Below are 24,301 nucleotides of genomic sequence, written 5' to 3'. Positions count from 1 at the left end.
CCCCTTGACCCTTCATCTCTTCATCCCTCAACCCTCATCTCTTCATCCCTCGACCCTCATCTCTTCATCCCTCGACCCTCATCCCTTCATTCCTCACCCCTCGACTCTCATCTCTTCATCCCTCGACCCTTATCTCTTCATCCCTCGACCCTCCATCCCTCACCCTTCGACCCTCAACCCTCATCCCTTCATCCCTCACTCCTCGACCCTCATCCCTTCATCCCTCATCCTTCGACCCTCATCCCTTCATTCCTCACCCCTCGACCCTCATCTCTTCATCCCTCACCCCTCAACTCTCATCTCTTCATCCCTCGACCCTTATCTCTTCATCCCTCGACCCTCCATCCCTCACCCTTCGACCCTCATCCCTTCATCCCTCCCTCGATCTGTCCTTTATGAATCATCCTGGCTCTCCTCCGTTGATATTATTTGTTCACAGCACCCCTTTTCGCTACTATAGCTCCCTCGACTCGCCTGCTTCTTTTCATTCATTCAACCTTTATTTACATCTCAAGGTATCATTGAGGGCATGCCCTCATTTTCAGTGACATTAACTGACTGTATCAACTGCTTTGCCACAGTGAACAATTTTCATTGCAATCACTTCATATCCATTCATTGCTTCAGGGAGCCTGGTTTTTCTCATCATTAGTTGATCCGTAAGGAAGCCACAGAGCTCCCTCCTTTCTAACCCCTTCTGTTTTGCACTGTTTTCGTTTTCATCTCATTCTTGCGTCCGCAGGCTGCACAATCAACCCCTGCACATACATCCCCTCATCCCGGCATCCTTTCCTCTTCCCCTCCTTCAGCTGCAGCTACCTCAGTGCTTTTGGCTCCACCTGCCCCGCAGCTCTTTTCTTCTCTCTCTTCCCATAGCCACTACTGGTCCTGCTGTTACCTCAGCCACAATTGCACCGAGCCATGGTGCTCCCTCTACTGGACCCACTCCATTTCCTCCCGTTCTTTGCCCCTCACTTCAGACTTCCTGGCCCACTACCAAACTCTCTGCATAGGCAACCTGTCTCCCCGCAAACATCTAGTTATTCAACAGAGATTTATTTTAAAAATACGGATATTTACTTTGGACATTGCCTATATTTTTACAGTCAAACCACTGTAAAATAAAAATAAAATCTCATTTTAAAACATCGCTAGAATGTTAAACCAATGTATAAATCTGCATAAAAAATGAAAAAGACTGCAGAAATACCTTAAAATGACCTAATTTAAATGAAGACTCCTGTTTTCATACAGTATTTTTTGGGTAAATTCATAGGATATTCAATCCATCTACAAGAACTCCCTCTCAAAGTACAGATTTCTGGATGTAAAACACAGAAAAAATATGTAAAATTACATTCAAATTACTTTCCTTTAACACCCATTAATGGTATCTTGAGAGCTTTAGGCTTTTATTTTATATGATTATTCAATCTATTTACAGTAAATCCCTGGCAAATGTTGGTTTTATAATGTACAAAAAAATAAGATCATGTGATAATAGTTTACAAAAACACAATTTCAATAATCATTACTTTATATAAACATTATTTGACAGTAATTACAAGCAACTCTCCAGTATATTCACAGGCTTTTCCCATTAATGTATGGGGTATACATTATATAAACACTTTTTGACAGTAATTAAAATCAACTCTCCAATATATTTACAGGCTTTCCTCATTAATGTATTAGGTTTAGTTTATATAAACATTATTTGATAGTATTTAAAAGCAACTATCCAATATATCTACATACATTTCCCCATTAATGTATGAGCTTAACTTTATATAAACATTATTTGACAGTAATTACAAGCAGCTCTCCAATATATTTACAGGCTTTTCCCATAAATGTATGAGGTTTACTTCATATGAACATTATTTTACAGTAATTGCAAGCAACTCCCCAATATATCTACAGACATTTCACATTAATGTATGGGGTTCTGAATGTACAAAAACCAGAGGGTCTATGTAAAAGTACTATTATATCAACTTCTTTAACACCGAACACTTATATACATTTTTCTACTGCCATTTTACAAACCATTCAATTCAGATCCCCATTTGAGGTGTATGAGATTTCAAGATGTTTAATAATGTATCATAAAATTACCTTTTACTGCTTGCTTTACAAAGTAATTCACTATTTTTACAGTGTTATCCTTAAAGTTTCAGAATTAATGAACCAAAAAACACCCATACTGAATTATAATGTGGGTCTGAAGCTGATCAACCCAATAAGAGCACAAACAGAATACTTTACTAGAATGTATTTATTTTTTTCTAATTCAGATTACTTCAACAGACATCAATGGAAGCAAAAACAGTTTTGTACATTTTATCAGTACAATGTCTTGCATATTGCAAACTACGGCCAATTTAGAAATTCATACATATTATTCCCATGCTCTAAGATGGTTCAAAATGTTAGTGAACATGAACAAATCTCTCCCACATCCAAAAATTATTTTGCTAAAATTCAAATTTGTGATGTCATCTGTTAATGTCTGGAGCTTTTCCAAAAACAATGAATTGAGAAAGATGTTATAGATGATACTGAGAACACTGAGGGGGATGTTCTGAGTATACAGTAGGGTTGGGCAATGCCATCGTCCATCGCCAATGGCTGACGGTCATCAACCACTGAGCCTCCACCATTGTAACATCGTGATTTAAAAGCCCCCCCATTGTCTGTCCATCTTTTGCGTGGATTAAATTACTCTTATTGGCTTTTTACTCACAGAGCTTTTATTGCACTTACAGTAATGCAACAACTGTAGTTGTCGTCAGCTCGAGTACTTCATGTGGTTCACTGTCTCTCCTCTGCTCCACTCAGAGGACACACACTCATACATGCAATGATCGCTTAGCCCTGCCCGCAGTGAAACAGAGGAGAGGAGAGAAACTTAGTGCAACCATAAATGACAGCAAAATGCAGTCATGTATCCAACCCGATATCATTGTCCGTCACAACGTTTCAATATGCCAATTCTGTAGACATCGCCCAACCCTAGTATACAGGTACATTTTCTTTTTCAGATATGAAAGGTCACTATAGAATAAAGCTTACTTGAGTATTTAAATATTACTACAAAATTAGTTTCACATTCATTGTCTATGAAGCAGCTCCAGACTTTATTCCGGATGGCATCAGAAATTTGAGTCTCACGTCTTTGGTTTGTGGCTTTGGGAAGAAGTAGTTCATGTTCACAAATATCAGAAGTGGGAGTTACACATGTGCAAGTCACAATCAAGTCTCAAGTCTTAACCTTAAAGGCTCAAGCAAGTCCTAAGTCACTGTGGTTAGACTCAAGTAAGCCAAGTCAAGTCACTGCTAAACGGCAAGCAAGACAAGTCAACTAAGTCACAAGTCAAGTCACCATGAAAGAAGCGCTTAAAACACAAGAGAAAGGGGTACAATAGCAATCCATGTCATGAGAAAACAGCACGTTAGTTAGTCTCCAACACTAGGGATGGCTATGGTTAGGATTCATAAATACCACTATTGATTAGAGGTATAACGATTCTCCAAATCCATGGTTCGGTTCATACCTTGTTTTTTGTTGTTGTTGTTTTTTTTATAGATGAACTTTAAATTAATTAACTAAGTAAACAAAAATAAATAATCTGATCTAACTTGTTTTCCAGGATCTAGTGTTCACAATTTTGTATTTTATACAGTATTACTGTGTGTGGATATGTTGAATGACTTCTGCCACCAGGTTGTGCCTTTGAGTAAGGTGAGAATTTTGAAGCAGAAGTAGTAGAAGAAGAGAAACTTCCTCCAGTTGCAGCAGTAAGCACAAAGCCAGCAAAAATATGCTGGTGGACTGTAAACTACATATACTGCTTTGTTGTGGTTGTAAAGTGCACAAATAAAAAAATTCCAAGTTATACTACAGCCCAGCATCGGCCTGAGTCTCTGCCTGCAACACATGACTACTTTGGTTTATTTACTCGCCAAAATGGAGAATCTACCTGCATTTGGCACTTGCACAATGAAACAGTATTCTATCTGATGATTACTTTTTTCTGCTGTGGATTGTGTAGACTAATACATCCATGATGTTTGAACACTGAAGTTGTTCAAACATCAAGCATCATCAAGGAAAAATACCATCTTGTTTGCCTGAAGGAAGGATTGCAGTTGACTGGAGAGAAGGAGGGACAATTCTGCTGTGATTGACTTTGAACTACTGAGGGACCTCGAACAGAATAATGAAGCTTTGTCATGAAAAGCTGTCAATTCATAAGCTGTCTTGTCTAAATCAAATATGGTCTGGTAATATTAAGCTCAACTCAAGCTCAGCGCAGGTATGGGAAAATGCTTTTAACAAGCTTTGAGCTCAATCTTTTCTTGCATCATTTTCTAGGTCCTGGTAGACACTGTCCTCAAAGCCTGGGTTGCACACACTTCACTAGAAGTCACCCTATCATGTCTCAAAACATTAAGTGTTTATGCTCAATATCTTAAAACTGTCAAGTCTTTTCGAGTCATCTGCCTCAAGTCAAAGTCAAGTCGAGTCTTATCAGTGTTAGTCAAGCAAGTCCTCAAATTTGCGACTTGTGTCCAGTCATGCCACTTGAGCCATGAGGATGCAGCTCTAAAGGAGTGCTCTTTGCCACTTGAACAGAAGTTGAGCATGATCAAACCCAGCCTCTTTTGGCGCAGGGACATTAAAGGTTTAAAAAGGTCTGAAATTAAGGTTGGGGCCAGAACAAGCTTTTCTTTAAATGTGATCTACAAAATCTTAAAACCATTTGTAAAACTGACTGGTATCCTGTGTTGGGATGCTTAATTTAGAGTGATGTAGTAGTCTCTACATTTGGAACCAGTTAAAACTGGTGCAGTATTTTGCACAAGCTTTAGGCAAGAGAATGATTTTCAGTTTTTGACTTGCAATACAGTGATTGAATTATGCAGAATATACAGTTTAAAATGAAAAAAAACAACAAACAACAAATATACACATTATATATAAAATAACATGATTAATCCCTATCATCAATACAGTGAAAATTCTCAAAATTACTGATCATCTAGCCTATCGATAGAAACTAAAATCTTGGTGCAGATGGCCAAAATTAGTTTAACATAATTATATATGGATTTCTTTATTGTGAATATGTAGTTTATTTACATAGCAGTCAAAGAATGTATATCCATGCTTCACTGACACGCAGGGTTGGGAAAAAACAGACTTGAAGCTTAAAAAGAAGAGAGCAGCAGAAAGGCAGGTCCATCTACCGTGTAGCATACACGCTACAGCTGTCACTTTGAATGAATTCACAGTGCTATGGAATTCGTTCAAATTATAAAGAACATTAGCATTATGTAATTTATAGGCAAAAAATAGGAAGTTAGGCGAGATTGTGTAGCTGCTGGTGCTCTGATTCTTTAGCCTTGCTTGGGTGAGAAGCTAACCGGTGACTCCATTCATTGTTGTTGTAACGTTACTGTAAAGTAGTCCCTTCATACAAAGTCGGCAAACAGCCTTATCTTTATCAATAATTTTGCCATTGATTGAGTAAAATCCAAAATCCTTACACACAGCGCTTCTGAGGTGCGTTAGTGTTGACATGATCCGAGTTTCCTCCAGTTTTCATTGCGCTCTCTCTACCTAGCCCTACGTCATGCAATAGTTCCAGCGTGACAGTGCGGTTTAGCCACTGATCTATATAATGAGTGAGCTAGTGCACACACCTGGTAAACAGATAGTAGGCCTCGGTCATGCAGTGTAGCACCCAGAAGCAGTTCCTTAATCTCCACTTGGCTTTCCCCTGGCTGAGAACGCCGTCCTGCAGGGTGGGGAGGCTGGGTATGACCATGGGGATGTTGGGGCCCAGAACCTTCCAATAACCATGCAGGCTGTATGTAAGGCTGTGCCTGGGAAAACCATGCCAGCGATGCAAAACAACTCAGGGAGAGGCTGGGGGATGCAAAGTTCAAATAATTATCATGATTAAAATACTTATTTTATCGATAAATTTGTGACACATTGATATACTAACATTACATTAAAACATACATATTTTGAGGTGTTCTATTATTTTCCAAGTGTATTACAACTGTATTTCTAACCCCAACTACGGATCGTTTCAGCTTCTGCCGTCTGGTAAACGGTACCGCAGCCTCAAAGCCCTGACCAGCAGACTCTGAGACAGGTTTTTCCACCAGACAACCAGGCTTATGAAAAATGAACACTAATTGCCTGTCTGCACATTACACACACACTCACACACTCACACAGCAGTTTACACACACTACACTATACATATCACTACCACACTGTAAATCTTACTGCATTGTGTTTCTTTTTTAAATGCTATATTGCTGTTACTGTGCTGCTATATTGTTATTTGTTTGTTGTTATTGCTAGTTGTTGCTGCTGCAAAGTCGAAGAACACACACACCAACACTAACTTAGCTGGTAGGCCGCAGGTTACTGGTCATGTATTTACTAGCAGTAAATAGGAGCAGCTGGGCGGTCTAATGTTTCTTTAATTAATAGTATTAGTAACTTATCAAGCTAACTGGCTAAACTTATTAACACTAGCATACTAGCTTACACTTAAAGTCTTTCTCAGGACACAACTTGCCACAGTCTTATTTAATGTTTGCAGGACATAATATGAGCTTAAACATGTAATTAGTCAACTGACAAATCTAACTTATTTAACATTACTATGACTGATGTGAGATTAGGATTCAAGGCTAACCCTAATAGCCTCATTAGGACTGGCATAACGTTACGTTATCTGACGCCACACAGACTTGCTTAGTGCATGCAAAAAGCAAATGCTAACGTTAGCACTGCTGACTCAACATACATTTTAAAATTCTGACAATTATGCAACGTCAATGCTTTAGTTATGTCAAGTTGTAATTAACTTAGCATTGCTATCTTACTTTCCTTTTCTGCTGCCCTTGGTGTTAGCTCAACTCATGACAAGTTCAGTTCATATCTCTCTTTGTATGAAACTTCACATGAAGAATAACAAAATGATTAAGGTACCTTATCTTTAGAGAAAGCTGAATGTGAATCATCATCAGCAAATGACTTGCGTGACTTTATTCAGAGAAATTGTCTCTCTGTAGTCTCTGCGCTTCAGACAGAGTTCAACAAAGTGCGCATAGATTCAAACAATTGAATGTTGCGCAGTCATTGGATGAATCACGCCGGGAGGACCCGCCCCCAGAACTCAAACAATATCATTGGTCGAGATAATCTCCCCCCAGCCTGATTCATCCAATGATTGTACAACATTCATTTGAATCTGTGCGCACTTTCTTGATCTGTCTGAGGCACAGACTATAGAGACATTTTCTATGTTTAAATTTATGTTTTTTTTTCAACTATTTTAAGGTCTTACATCCATGTCTTACATCACTTCACCCCCATATTACCCATAGTATCAAAGTTCGAGCCTTGCTTGAACTGTTGAGTCCTAGCATCAAATCCCAGTCTTTCATACATCTCTCACTTATTGTTAAAAAACCCCCCAAAAACATTTGTAAACCATTGTAAAGCTTTACTCATATTGAGGTCCCTCTTTACTCACCTTATATGGTCTCTGCTTTTTGCTCTTTGTTCCCTTCGACCTGTAGAAACGTTGGAGTGACCTAATGATTTGAGGGAGCAGTAGGACTGCAATGAGGGCTTTGAATTTTGTTGAACATAGACTGAATAGTGATAGTGATCACCTGATTTACAAACAAACAATAAAAATAGCATGGAGGTGAACATATGTAACCTTATTATGTTCAGAATCTTCATAAAAAAATAGCCTGCAAGAGCATGTACATAAATACGAACAACTAAGAGACAAATATTAATCAGAAGAATATCAGTAAGAGAAATAGTAATAAAAAAAATTAATAGGAAGGAATATAACACATTCTGTGATTACAACAGCCAGATGAGTATTGTGTGTGTGTATATATATATAGGGCTAACTAAGGGCTAACTAAGCCCTAGCCTTGTTCCTACTATTTATTTTAGTTATTTCATACTGCAATTAACTTTGTTGTTTTGGCACTCAGGCTGTTTACCAATGACATCTTTCTGTTCTTTTAATTACAGTAAATCTAATTACATTCTAATTACATCTGAAATGTATCATTTTCTCATGAATCCTTGTTCCCACAGAGCAATTTCCTACTTGTGAAATCAGTGGATAACCTCCTGTCTTGTGTATAAACCGTTAAGTGCTTACTTCTACACTGTTTACTGGCACTCTAAAAGATTTGTTTTAAGAGCCCTTAGCCTGTTAGTTGGAAGATGTCTTCATTCGGACTCTCTGGACTCTGCTCCTTTCTCAGATCCTTTTAAACCCAAGTTGAAACAGTTGAAAGCTGATGAAGGCAGGAGGAAGGAAATGGAGATGGCAAGGTGGCATGGCTGATGGAGGTAATGAGGGAGATACAGACAGATGACAAATTAAAAGAAAAAAACGGTACAGGCCTGAATGCTTGACCCCTACAGTGAGGGGATCTGGTGGCTCTGTTATGCTTTGGGGGCATTTTGCTGGCATGGTCTGGGTACACTTGTCCTCTTAGAGGGAAGGGTCACTGCAAATCAATACAAAGTTGTTGTGAGTGATCACCTTTATCCTAGGATGAAACATTTCTATCCTGATGGGAGTGGTCTCTTCCAGGATGACAAAGCCCCAATTCAAAGGGCATGAGGGGTCACTGAATGGTTTGAGTATGAAAATGATGTGAATCATATGGTATGGCCTTCACAGTCACCAGATCTCAACCCAATTGAACAGCTATGGGAGATTTTGGACGGACGTGTTTGACAGCGCTCTCCACCACCATCATCAAAGCACCAAATAAGGGAATATCTTTTGGAAGAATGGTGTTCATCCCTCCAGAGGAGTTCAGAGACTTGTAGAATCAATGCCAAGGCTGAGGAACACCATTCTTCAAAAAGATATTCCCTCATTTGTTGTTCTGATGATCATAGTGGAGAGTGCTGTCTAACACATCAGTCCAAAATCTCCCATCTCCCCCAAACATCAAGAAAAAGGTGGAGAGGATAAACACCAGCTGTGATCTTGACCACATGGACAAGGAAGACCATCTCTACATCCATCTAAGCTTCTACCCTGGGGCCACTGGGATCCTGGATGGGGCTGCTGCCTAGGACTGTCCTCTGAGGCCATTTATCATACTGCCTGTTAAAAACTCGGACCCGGACTGTGTGTTGAGTGCTTTTTGGACTACTGTTGGTACTCACTGCTGTATTGCCTGTATGTGTCTGTCTGGCCAGAGAAATCAATGATGAATGATGGAAAACAGCTGGGCCACTGTGCACTCCTGGCGATTGGGCTCAAGAAAAACACTGGCTCTTACAGTGAGTTTTCATCTTAACTTATCGTGATATTTTGAAAACTATTCCTCTGTCCTGCAGCACAGACAAGCCCAGGTCCTAGAGTGAATCACTGATCCAGTGAACTGGTCATTTGCCACCCCGATTTGGAGAACAGCAGGTCTCCTCTTCATGCTGCTCCTGCTCTCTGGAGATGTTCAGCTAAATGCTGGACCAGTGACTCCTGGAGCGCTGCAGAACTTCGGTGCTGATTTGCGCTTAAGTGTGTCTGGGACTCCTCTAGAGCATCAACTTTCTGAGCTTGGCTTCTCCCTTAACAGACTAAACTTTGGTAACACCAGACATGATGTCTCAATGAATCACTTTTCACCACTGGACTGTGAAGACCCTAATAGGTCAAGTGTCTCTCTAGCTGCTCAATATCTGCTGCTGACGTCATTGTGTGTCAAAACCCTGCAGCAAGGAGGAATGAGTTATTCAAAACTTTTTTAACTGTGAATCATGCAAAAGTCTTATGGAATCTGAAGTGGAAACCAAGGGGGCTATTCGGTGGAAATTTTAACATCAGAAGCATTACTGAAAATAGCTATCAGCTAACTCATCTTCTGGCTAAAATTGGGACTTTTTCTGTCTGACTGAAACACAGTTGAAATAAACAACTCCTGCCAAGTATGTTTACGGTGCCCGGATACCAATGATTTATATGAGACAGACCTGAGGGAAGAGGAGGAGGGGTGCTTTTTATGTGAGAGACAACATCAAATGTGAACGTGTTGTTTACAATGCAGGCAACATGTTAGAATATGTTGGGATAAAACTAATCTTGTCCCAACAAATGTCTTTTAACATAGGTGTCTATAGGCCCCCTTCTGCAGATGACACTTTCTATGAGCAACTCACAGAAGTCTTGAGAGAGTTTAATCTCAACAAAGAATTACACAAAAAAACCTGGGATTGATGCAAGATTATAATAGCGATGGTAAATTATGGCAGAATTAACACATGATTAGATGAACATGTAAGTAACAAGTGGTGAATAAAGAAGAGTTCTCATCCACTTTGTCACACGCAGTTTAATGAAAATTTGTGGAAATTAATGAAATCTAGAGATGCTGCAACAAGGAAGGCAATTAAAACTAGAAGAGAAACTGACATGCTGCTTTATAAAGATTTAAGGAACAAAGTTATCCAAGAGCTAAGAGAAGCTAAATCTCGTTTTTATCTCAAGATATTGAATGAGGCAAAAGGCAACAGTAAATTTATCTGGAAAAACATCAATAATCTCACAAGGAGTGACCCAAAATTTTAAACTCAAAGGATCATTTTGCTGTTGCTTCTGTCTTAAATATTTTTTTTCTTGAGACTGTACAAGAGCTACGAAAAAAAAAGAAAAGAAAAAAAAGGAAACTGGATATTTTTCCCATACTGGCCAGGTTTTAGATGTGCATGGAGGAAGGAAGCTTGAGTCAGGCAAAGTAGAACTTTGGATAACATTCAAGTGAAAGATATGCAGAGATTACTCTTATACTGCCCACTGATCTAAAATATTAGTTTTGGCACAATTGGAGTTCTCAGCCACTTAGTTGGAAGATGTCTCATAAATCTTCACCGGGACTTTCATGGACCTCAAACTGTGAACACCTGGGATCTTTTTTACTTAATAAGTACAGGCATTGCCCTTTTCCCATTTTATTTTATTGATCTGTATCTTCTATTTTATTTTTGCAGTTGAACTTTTTTCCGCTGTACTGATGTATTTTAAATGACGCTGTTTGTTGATGTTGTTTCTCCCTGCAATTTATCTTGCGGCTAAAATGAGGAATTCATTCATTTTATGCTCATGTAGGCCATCTATCCCTATAAAATAAACAAATATTTATGTTTAGAGATGCAGTTATTTTCTGATCATTAGCTGGGTTCTGTGACATTTGTCTTTGTGTTGAAGTTAATAAGCTATGTGGGTTATATCTTGAAAAAGTGCTGTGTTAATGCTGTTTTAGTCATTCTTTTATACACTGTAAGAAAATGTGATCAGTGGTTATTTGGAACGATTACAGCCATAAACCGAGCAAGTTATTAAGTAACTTTGATTGAAATACTTTGAAATACTTTTTACCTAAGATTTATGTTAATATACAAATATAATGAACCCAAATTAATTTTCCAAGGAAATTTGATTCACATTAACTTAATTCCTGGCAAAAACGATGAACTAATTATCTGGCAAAATGTATTTATATGTCCTTAAGTAATTTAATTACTTTTAATTAGTACCAAATGATTTTAAATTTACTCAATAATATTATGTGTCACTTTATTGCCTCAATTTCATTAAATTTAGTCAACTCAATATCAGGCCTCATTGTTGACTTATCTTTAATTGAGTGTGAAATTTCCTTCATAGGCCAGCAAACAGCAGTTTGACAAAAAACTAAACCTTAATTCAACTAGGTTTTTTCTAAGTTTTTCAACATTTCCATCTGTGGGCAAGTCAACATCTCCAGTTTGCCAGATTAGCATGTTTTGAAAAACCAAAGGAACCATGAGAACATGCACACAGAAAGACATAGAGCTGAGATAGCTTCCTGCTCTGATGTGACAGTAACAAATGAGCCATCGTGCTGCAGGATGGATCGATGCCTAAAGTATCCAAACTAACTGATACCAAGTCGTCTTTTGTAAATCGATTCTTGTGTCAATATGTTCGGTACCAAAAATGGCTCCATCACAGACTAGATCACGTTCTGGACACATTAAAGCTGGACTACAGGTGTTTTATTTGAGCCTGGTTCAGCCCTCCCAACAATTGGAGGGGAAATCTGGTCTTGGATTGAAATCTCAAACCTCCAGAACTGCTCGCAGACTCATGTTTGATATTTAGGAGTTAAAATCTGGATGACTACGTCACTACTTTCCGAGCAGGACCACAATAGCCAATGAGAGAGACAAGTCTACAAGGAGATGGAAGTGAATGAGAGGACTTTTGAAATGGCGAACACAAAGAAACAACAACAAGCTTTTGTACGGGTGCATTGGACAGCTGAGATGGAGGAAAGGCACGTTGATATATGGCAAGAACACGACTGCCAACATGTCCTCCAAGACATATCATAAACATATGGACAAAGAGAAGAGCTTTACAAAGCAAGTTGTTGCACCATGTCAGTCTCCATTTTGTTTATATCGACTTCCCCATAAGATCACATGAGGTGGTGCATTTCTCCCTCTGGCAAGATATTCTTAATAATATCACCATTACTTTCAAATCTTGTAATGTGTGCATGTTTGAGATTAAAGAGGAGAACATCTGCAAAGTTTGGTTCAGAGAATTCACACAATAAATATTTATCTACCATTATAAAACATTATAAACTTTTCTGTGTTTTAACATGCATTAGTTGAAGTGACTAACATAGTAATAAAACAAATACTTAATATTTGTCAGTACATTTGGTGCCAATTTCAGTAAAAGCCTATTAATGATGCATTCATATCACAAATCATAACACATGTCTCTTACATTAGTGACTGTCCTCATTAAAAGAATTGTTATCGCGGTATTGCCCACATCTGATGTGGCCTGATTTATTGTATCAGTGTAATAACAGTGATCATGTTTTCACTATTTCCATGTAATGCAGACTCCTGCAACTGTGGGAATGTTGTCTGTTTACAGAGCTTCGCTAGCTTGTTCTGCTACATATCACAACTTCTTGACTTTGTGCTGAAGTTTAATTTAATTTACAATGTAGCACAAAGTCAAGAGCTTGTATATGTTGCACAACAAACTGGAGAAGCTTTGCTATTAGTAATAATAAGGCCAGATTTGACAACTACTTCTGTTGCATGTTGATGATGTCAGACAGGACACCAGTGTGTGCAGCCTTGTGCTTGCAGATTGTTGAAACCCTTCTAAAAAAAAAGGAAAAGTTAAAGCTGCTATGTGTAGAGGGTTTATGTATGAGTATAGTATCTATAAAATTATTCCGATGGCACGTTTTAGTTTGTAGAAAAATTAGCCAATTTAAGCAACATTCGGTGCAGTTCATGTGCTTGCAGCTCATTCGCACTGTGTTGTTTTACTGTTTTACTGTCTCTACTTTGTTATTGCTACGTTGTCTACCTTTTTGTCTTGGATTGAGCCATGTCAAAGAGGAATTTCTGTTACTATGTGACAGACAATAAAGTTTCTTGAATCTTGAATTCCTGCGTTGTATGCATTTTACTCTGATAAAGTTGTCACAGAGAGTTTCAAAGAAAATGATCCAAAATCAAACAAATGATTTGAATATTGCGTAACTGTGCAATAAGATACAAATATTACTAGTCATTTACTTATGTCTTGTGTGTGGATCTATGTGTCTATGTCTTGCTGTGCATTAATTGTTTTGAAATGAAATAGGTTTTTATTTTTTCCAGTCTTGGTATTGAACCTAATTTGTGATTAACTGTTGTGCCTAACAAGCATCCTCCAAATAGATAATTGTAAGGCAATGTGTTATTGAGGGATTATTTCCATGTAGACACTTTTTCTTCTGACTATCATTTATAATGAACACACACAAATATAAAAATTCTTTAATCCAGCATAATAACAGTGATACTGAGACTAATACTGACAGTAATTATGAAAATAAACATTTTTCATAGAAAGCCTACAAGAAATTAAAGAAAAATAAGTGTAAAGACATATTTCTGAAAACAAAATCACCCTCTGTGATCTGAGATTTCCTGGTTTTGTGAAGTTGAATTTATTAGGGTTTTATAGTTCCAATAAAAACTTAAGCTCGAATAACACTGTATGTCATCATGCAGGATGTTTCAGAAGTGAGACCCCCGGCTGTTTATTAACACAGTTCTCAAAATCATTAAAATTAACCACAGCTTCTTACGTACTTTACAGCTGGTTTCAGCATCTGTTTAAACACACTCTCAGAAATATGGCAGTGAACTGTGACATGAGTCAGAATAAGAGAGAAATATTGCTACACGATCCCAAGGAACTTAGTAAGAAAGATGATCTATGACTAAGTTGTATCTCAATGTCTTCCTTCCATCATTGTCAAAAGGTCAAGTGACTGTTTGTCCCAGAGTACAAGATCGAGTCCAAGGTTGCTGTTCATCACCTAATTAGTTGGTGATATAGTGATAAAGAGCATCAACACCAATATTTACTTACCTTAGAATATTACATTGCATATTACTTTGAATGTCTAAAATGTGCACTATGTTTCTAATCTATGCTTCATTTTCTCTTATTCTTTCTCTTGCTTTGCTGTTTGATTTCACCTCTGCTTGCATTTTCCTGCTGATATTCTTGTTTTTCTTCTGTGACCAACTACAAGCAGCAGTTCCTGGATACTTAGAAATCATTTAGACTACATTTTTTTGTAGATTTATTAGATTATTGCCATATTTAGACATTTTTATAACCTCCTCAGTATGACGTGAGTGAGGCCTACCAACAGCACAAGCCTGTACTGCAGTGACTGGAAACTTAGTGGGCTATCACGTAAGAAATCAACGTGGTAGTCCTCCCTAGAACACTCTTCTTGCAAAACCAGAGTTAGTTAATTTTCCTGGGGAGTGGGAGGACCAGTAGCAGGCCCAGATTTGTAATGAAATTTGGCTGACCCCTATTATCATCCAGGCAGAGCACCTTGTCAACTCCTCTTAGTAGGACAGAACCGTGGACAGCTGCGAAAGGGAGAAGGCGCAACAAACCTACCCAACAACCAAGTTTGCAACTTGAGAACAGATTTGCTCCACTGTTGCAGGACTCTGGATCTCCGTCTGATGACCTAGATAACCTCTCATCTTCACACAGCAGGGTAAGGACTGAGAATAAATCTGAAAGTAAAAGGCTACAGGAAAAGCTAACGACTGAGGCTCATACTCTGATTGTGGGTGACTATACTGTCAACCCAGTCACCAGAAGAAAATGTTGGCATTGGACGTTTCTGCAAACCACAGAAATGTTGAATATATACGTTTCAACACGTGTAATATGTATCATATCAACATTTCTACAAATGTAGCATATTAACAATTCTACCCATTGAATAATAATTTATGGTGTGACAACACTGTGGTTAAGGTCTGGTTAGGTTTAGGCACAAAGACCACTTGCAGATGTCCTGACGTCTCACTAAAAACACCCGCTTTTGTCGGTTGAAACGGGAAATGGGAAGCGGGCATTGGTTTCGAGGTGGTCTCGAACCGTACTCACTGCTGACTTCCAACTTGCTGCCAAGAAACTTACTAACCATCCACTGACCCCTCCTCTTCCTAATAGGAAAGTCAGCTCATGTAGATCGCATGTGAACTACGTCTCTTTAGAAATGTTGAGATGATACGTTTTGTTGACATTTTGATATGATACATATTGTTGAAATGTTAATATGCTATTTATTACACGTGTTGAAACGGTGATAAGTAGCATAGTAGTGTAACGTATTCAATGTTTCTGTGGTTTGCAGAAGAAGAGGAGGAGGAGGTGATATATTCAGCAGATTTATGGCACTGAACACATGGCTACTTTGGACTTTGGCTTAACAAGTCAGGAGTAAAATTGTTGATCTCTAGCCAATTTTACTTCTTGTGTCACCCATCTGTTCTGTTCTGGGAAGAAACTTACACCCCAGCTTACTCTCATTTTCTCTCCCCTAACCCCCCCTCGCCGTCCACCCAAAAGCACAGCACGTCCAGTTATTTGTGTACGAAATAAAGCAAGCTCTGACTGATATGTGCTGGGTCCAGCCTAATGGCACTCATAACTCTTCCCAGGATAAACCAGGGCCCAGTGTGCAATAGCTTGCTCCATTCCTGTCTTGATGAGTAATAGAAAAAGAATGATGAAACAGGATGAAGAAACAGGAAGCATCCAACTGGTTCTTGAAATTTTTCAAATTTAGCATCTATTCCTCGTCAGCCAGTCGTACGAGGAAAGGTCAGACTGTTCCAAAAAATTAGGCAGATTATGCTTTTAGCACACAAAATTTAGCTTCACTGAAAAAGCGGTTTTTCAACAGCTGAACAACTTCTTGGCACTAAACTGTTTTCCAGTCAGGATTTTGTTTTCACAGGTCTTCACAGGTCTCCATAAAAAAATCAGACAGCTGCAGCTAAGTCAGAACACTGCTGCTCGAGTCCTTACTAAGACTAAGAAAGTGGTTCACATAAGTCCAGTTCTCCAGGTCTTAAAGTCCAGTCCAGGTCTTAAATCATCTGTGACAGGTCTGCTTTCTGTTCTTAGAGTCAAAACTCCACATATCTGGAACAAACTCCCAGAAAACTGCAGGTCTGCTGCAACTCTCAGTTCTTTTAAATCAAGGCTGAAGACTTTTCTGTTTGCTGCTGCCTTTTATTAAACCGAATTTCAGGGTTAATATCTTACACTGCACTGTAACTTTTATTCTCCTTTTTTATCTGTCTTATTCTATTTTAGCTTATTTTTATTTCCAATTTAACATGTTTTCATTGTATTTAAATGTATTTTTATATTGCCTTGTGTTGCTTTTATATTCTGTCTTGATGCCTATTATGTTTTATGTAAAGCACTTTGAATTGCTTTGTTGTTGAAATGTTCTATGCAATAAACTTGCCTTGCCTTCTCAGCAACTGTACGTGGTTGTGGAACCTACTTTTCTGTATGTCCCAGGTACTCAGCCAATCACACCGACTCCAAGCCAGCTACTGATGGTTCCCGGTTAATGTTTGTGGCCTGAATCTTGACTGGCATCTACACACAGGGCTGAAACAACATGAAGGTTCCTCTTCTCAGCTACAAGAAGCCCTGAACGCTACAACAGTGTGGTGGATAAAATAACCCTAACATGTATATTGTGTTCCATGAAAACCAAGCTTACCTGGACTGTGAAGCTGTAATGAAGTTGTAGGAATACATTTAAAGATAAGCTTTTTAAAAATATATATAATTATGTTTTCAGGTTTACAGTTGTACAGGAACATAAACATATAATTGTACAGTATGGAAAATCAAAAGAAATTTGAAATGAGAATAGAAAGAAAGATATATTAATGGAAAATAAAACTAAAACTATTAATATACAATTAAATGTTCAATATTTAGTATTTAATTGAAGTATCTCAGAGTTATTTCTAGTTTCAGTGAAAACTGCGTCCAGAAGGATTCCTGCACAAACAAAGGATATGGCTGGTGATTTTCTGATTTTCTGGTGTTCTATGTAGTGAAGCTAGTGAAGCTTTGTAGCAAGAACCACATTCCCGCACATGTGCAGTGACTTCTGCCTTACATGGAACGACTACAGAGACTGAAAATGTGATCGCTGTTATTAGTCTGTGGAGCTGTTTCTAAACAAACCAATGAGACTGTAATCTTCATAATGAAGGAACATGTCACCCAGTGCAGCGTTGTGGCTCAGTGACATGTCTATAATAATGTTTTTTCATGGTTCCGTCATTGACTCTAGTTACTCTTGTGTGCCATTATCCACCAGATGCCCTCAGACTTTTTCTATTTTCTGAAGATTGTACTATGTGGAGAGGGCTTATTTTGAGTTGGACTCTTCCCAGGATAAACCAGGGCCCAGTGTGCAATAGCTTGCTCCATTCCTATCTTGATGAGTAATAGAAAAAGAATGATGAAACAGGATGAAGAAACAGGAAGCATCCAACTGGTTCTTGAAATTTTTCAAATTTAGCATCTATTCCTCGTCAGCCAGTCGCATAAGGAATGGTCAGACTGTTCCAAAAAATTAGGCAGATTATGCTTTTAGCACACAAAATTTAGCTTCACTGAAAAAGCAGTTTTTCAACAGCTGAACAACTTCTTGGCACTAAACTGTTTTAATGTCTTCCAGTCAGGATTTTGTTTTCACAGGTCTTCACAGGTCTCCATAAAAAAATCAGACAGCTGCAGCTAAGTCAGAACACTGCTGCTCGAGTACTCACTAAGACTAAGAAAGTGGTTCACATAAGTCCAGTTCTCCAGGTCTTAAAGTCCAGTCCAGGTCTTAAATCATCTGTGACAGGTCTGCTTTCTGTTCTTAGAGTCAAAACTCCACATATCTGGAACAAACTCCTAGAAAACTGCAGGTCTGCTGCAACTCTCAGTTCTTTTAAATCAAGGCTGAAGACTTTTCTGTTTGCTGCTGCCTTTTATTAAACCGAATTTCAGGGTTAATATCTTACACTGCACTGTAACTTTTATTCTCCTTTTTTATCTGTCTTATTCTATTTAAGCTTATTTTTATTTCCAATTTAACATGTTTTCATTGTATTTAAATGTATTTTTATATTGCCTTGTGTTGCTTTTATATTCTGTCTTGATGCCTATTATGTTTTATGTAAAGCACTTTGAATTGCTTTGTTGTTGAAATGTTCTATACAATAAACTTGCCTTGCCTTCTCAGCAACTGTACGTGGTTGTGGAACCTACTTTTCTGTATGTCCCAGGTACTCAGCCAATCACACCGACTCCAAGCCAGCTACTGATGGTTCCCGGTTAATGTTTGTGGCCTGAATCTTGACTGGCATCTACACACAGGGCTGAAACAACATGAAGGTTCCTCTTCTCAGCTACAAGAAGCCCTGAACGCTACAACAGTGTGGTGGATAAAATAACCCTAACATGTATATTGTGTTCCATGAAAACCAAGCTTACCTGGACTGTGAAGCTGTAATGAAGTTGTAGGAATACATTTAAAGATAAGCTTTTTAAAAAATATATAATTATGTTTTCAGGTTTACAGTTGTACAGGAACATAAACATATAATTGTACAGTATGGAAAATCAAAAGAAATTTGAAATGAGAATAGAAAGAAAGATATATTAATGGAAAATAAAACTAAAACTATTAATATACAATTAAATGTTCAATATTTAGTATTTAATTGAAGTATCTCAGAGTTATTTCTAGTTTCAGTGAAAACTGCGTCCAGAAGGATTCCTGCACAAACAAAGGATATGGCTGGTGATTTTCTGATTTTCTGGTGTTCTATGTAGTGAAGCTAGTGAAGCTTTGTAGCAAGAACCACATTCCCACACATGTGCAGTGACTTCTGCCTTACATGGAACGACTACAGAGACTGAAAATGTGATCGCTGTTATTAGTCTGTGGAGCCGTTTCTAAACAAACAAATGAGACTGTAATCTTCATAATGAAGGAACATGTCACCCAGTGCAGCGTTGTGGCTCAGTGACATGTCTATAATAATGTTTTTTCATGGTTCCGTCATTGACTCTAGTTACTCTTGTGTGCCATTATCCACCAGATGCCCTCAGACTTTTTCTATTTTGTGAAGATTGTACTATGTGGAGAGGGCTTATTTTGAGTTGGACTTTTTGAAGGACTATCTGATATATATTACTTTGGTTGCCTTTTCGTCAAATGGTTCTTCCTTATTGATATGCTGGGTTGTATTAAAAGTATTGCGTTTTCTGGGTTTTGGTTTTCTGTTGCTCTTGTGTGGTCGTTCACTCCTCCTGTCCTCATGTGCTCCTCCCCACACCTGCTCTGTATCAGGGCCTTTTCCAAAGTAGCCCCTACCCATTCCCACTTCACCATGGAGTGCACTCTGTTTGTAGTCACAGTCACAGCTGAGTGAAGTTCCCTTCATTAAGCTGTAGGGTACAAATACAGTGGCAAGCTTTGGGATGAATTGCACTCTCTCTAGCAGAAACAGGAACCTTTCATCACCATGGTTTCCAATCAACATCTGTTGGGATCTTTGATTGTATATAAATATTTATATACTTATAATAAATCTTTATACACAGACAATGGTCTTGAGTAGCAAAGGTCACCAGCTGTTGCAAGATGAGAGAAGGAGTTTTTCCAGAGGACAGATGGGTTTTTTTTAAATTGTTTTTTAAAATCTTTTTATTATCAAAAATACAAAAATACATTTCTTGGGTATAGACCACATCACTACACTCCTTGCATAGTGATCCTTTTATACAAGTGGCGATGAGCCATTTTTCGGACATGCCATTGAAAAGATCAGTTTTTAAAGTCCACTTGTTATGATGTGATTCAAAAATGTTTTCCTTCTAGCTTCATTATTCACATCAAATATCCTGGGTTATATTGTCATTTGCTAAATTTCACATGTAAATGGCAATACAATAGCACAGTAACACTGCAAGTATTACTGAAAACCTGTTGTGCATTCATAGAATTTATCTGTGGTAATTACATTTGTGCACAAATAATAATGAATGTTTCCCCCCTGAAACAATAAATGTGTTTACTTTTTCCTTTATACATTTGTAGTCAGAAGTATATTTAGTTTATGCCACTAACTGAGATATAACAACCAGAGGTTGTGAACATCGTTGTCTCTGGAGATATGAAGGATACACAAAGGGACTGTCAAACTTTTTAAAATGTATTAATGTTCCATTGGAAATAAATTAAACAACTTACAGAAGTTCCTGTCCAAACCAGTTTTGTTTAAATAAAAAATGACCCTAATTTCAAACATATAGGTAGACTTCATCATATATAATACCAAATATACATATATTATGACATGAAAATTACTCCCAAGCCTCTTTGGTTACATTTCTTTTCTTTGTAAACATCTTCATCTTTTGTATTCTTATGTTTATAAGCTGCTTGTTTTAGCAACAGTCCCTGTAAATATACAGCACATTTTTTTCTAGACTAGAGAATGGTATATTTAATCCTAAATACAATGTAACCTTTAGGTTTTTAACATCTGCATGGCCATATTAAATGTCTATCTTAGTTTGAGCTTACTAGTAAATGTTTGTACAGGTTGTCGCACGGAACTTAACATTTGTATACAGTGCCTCCATGACGAACACAATAGGCGTTGCACGTGCTCAGTAAGTCAGCATTGATGCAGGCTTGCTGTTATATAGGCTTTATAGGTTTTATAACCCACTTCCACTCCCCGCTAGTTGGTTTGGGATGGCACTTAATATAGCGGACCCTCCACATGAACGCACAAACGGAGTGGAAGTAGGTGGGGAGAGGGTGTATGGGCTACTTTGGAAAAGGCCCTTTCGTCACTCCTGTCTTGCTTCCTGTGTGTCCCTCAGCCTGTCAGTTCCCAGCCCGCCCTTGTGTCCAGTCACCTGTTCCCCATTTGCTCATTAGGTCAGTTTGTATTTTAGCTCTGGCTTTCTGTTTAGTCTTTCCTGGATCCTCTGTTTTGTTATGGTTTGTTTTGTTCTGTTCCACTCAGCCAGCTTTTTGTTTTTGCTGCACATTCCTAATAAAGAAGTTTCTTCAGACCTGCTTCACCAACAGTCTCTGCATTTTGGTCCATTCCTGCTACTCTTGTGACAGTTAAATAATTTTCTGGACAACAGAGGTCTATGGCACAGAAGAATAAGATATCAGGTTTTGGATACACACCGGATACTAGAAATAATAAGATAATTTCATTGTTGATTTGGCTCTGCACATGAGATTTGTTGAAAAATATTGAAAATCACCAGCTTTATCCTTTAACTTAAGCTGCTTGGGTAGCTGCAGGATAATTTCTCTAGAAATAAGGTTATTTTTTAAATTTGTAATGCAAAAACCACACTTTGTATTCTCTACACCATTTTAGACTTTGCACTTTGGAAAAATTGATATTGTATAACCTTGATCTTTCCTTGAATCTTCATCTTTGATTTTGTTCACGGTCTGGATCCAAATAGGAAGTAGTTTCGTCTCGGACATGCTACAGTTATTTTCCTGAGTGTTTGACAGCTTTGAGATCCGGCACTGGACCCCACACACACATCCTGATACCCTGATACCTGTTTCCCACACTCCTTGTCTATAAAAAGTATGTACACTTTGTAACTGACATCAGACTGCAATTACACTCTGTTGTGACTGTATGCTGATCCCTTGCAAGGTTTTTCATTAAAGACAGAAAGACAACTCGGTCTTTGTCAGCTTTTTATTTTCAGATTTCCATCACAATCCCATGATGTATTGTTTCTGATGTTTGAGATAGTTAATGATTAATTGTCTTGAACAGGGAATTATGTCTGATTTTGAGTTTGTTTTTGAAGTCCTGGCTATATAATAGATATATAATAAAAATGGTCAAATCAAAGTTGTAGACATTGTTGTTCCTGAAGTAAATATTGCAACATGACAACCAATTATTCCCACCGACTCACTTACACACTTAAATACATATTCACATATAACATATTGTCACAAAATTATGCAGCTCTCAATCCTTTATTTGGTTGATATTTGCATTTGGTGTTTTACAGAGACATATATGAAGAGTCTGATTTTATGGATTCATATAAAGAGGTGGAAAGAGCACTTAATGCCTTGATAATCAAATTTTAATGTAAGTTACATTCAATCAATCAATATTTTTTTATATTAAATGGAGCATTGAATCTAATGACTACATGAAATGTGAAAGTGTCACTCATATTTATGTATACACAGAGAATCATTACCTAACTCTTTTTGGCCTCTTTTTGATCATTTCCACCTTGTTTTCATCTTACTAACAGCCAGACAGCAGCCTGTTACATAGAGCTATACAGTTTGAACAATCCACATTAGCTTTCCTGCTAAAGTCTCCTTATCTAACTTACAAACATCAACATGCATCTTGTCCTGCACCTTAGTTTGTTGAACAAGCCACTGACAAACATCCAGGCTCGATAGCTGATTAGAGCTCATGGATGTATTGTAAGAGCTGGATATGGCATCACTGCTCAGTCTTACAGCCAATTTTACCCAGTGGCCACTGACGGTATTGCAGTGAAAAAAATCCCTCCAGGTGAGCAGTTCTTATTGGACTGAATAGGCACCATTTTCAGTCCAGTGTGCAGCTTCTGGAAGAGATCCAGGCCAGAGCTGCAGCACATTCATAAAACAGCATTAAAAACATACACACAAATGTCAGTTTGGTCCTGTTAGGTGCTGGTATGGTCCTTATCAGGGATTCAGACCAAAACCAGCCCTGCATTAAAACAGTGCAGGGGGCATGTTAAGGAACTGCATGGCGACACAGTGAAATGTAATCCTGGAAATCCAGTTCGACCAACATCTTTTATGCATTTTTAAGGCTTATTTAGACGCCAAAACATTACACAACCGTTTGTAATACTCACTGACAGGATTTTACAACTCTGGAAAGATATCAGAGTGGAAACTATTTTAGCTTTCTTTGTGACGATTGCTAGAGACACAATAGAAATATGCTGTTCATGTTACAAAGTAATTCACCTGGGATATGCATTTGCATTTATGTGATTTGCCAATGCAGTGCTTTGCTGAATTAAGTTGTGTCACTGCAAAAGTTGAGCCACATTCAACTTTTTTGCTGGATGACCCTGCATTGTTTTGCAGATGTGTCAAAAGCAGATGCTTTTGACACATCTGCTGCATCAATGTACTACACCCATTCAAATGAATGAGGTAGCTGCTGTTTAGTCATGAGGGGTTTGACGTTGGTCTGTTTACACAAGCCTGCTACTTTGTCTCCCCTGCTGGGGGAAGGCCTGCAGCAAGCCTGCTGCTGTCAATTGAACACCAACACAGCCCTCCAGTGGCTGAGAGGAAAATGAGTATTTACCAAAAGTCCTTTTTTGTCTTTCTTTTCATGATAAAAAAAACAAAAAAACACTGACAACAAATCACATAGTTGTCCTTTAACTTCTTATTTGTATTTGATACAAAAATCAAATCAAAATAAAAAAAAAAAAATTGGTACCAAAATGTTTTGAATAGCCTCTTTTTAAACTTGCATGAACAAAATACAATTTTAAAAATTACAATATTTTTACTGTATTCTTATGGCTAAAACTATCACCATCATCATTATAAATGCTGAAGCTATACTTGTTAAACACACAGTTGCAAAGCTAAAGTTACACAAATGTTTGCTAGGCCTACAACAAGTGTGACTGAGTTGAACGATACTGGGATCTGTAGCGACCTTTGGTCAGCCCAAAATACCCCAAGTGCCTCTGCA

The sequence above is a fragment of the Thunnus thynnus genome, chromosome 22 (assembly GCF_963924715.1).
Source record: "Thunnus thynnus chromosome 22, fThuThy2.1, whole genome shotgun sequence".
Lineage (NCBI taxonomy): Eukaryota > Metazoa > Chordata > Actinopteri > Scombriformes > Scombridae > Thunnus > Thunnus thynnus.
The sequence above is the reverse complement of the archived record's forward strand: the minus strand, read 5'-3'. Positions refer to the sequence as shown.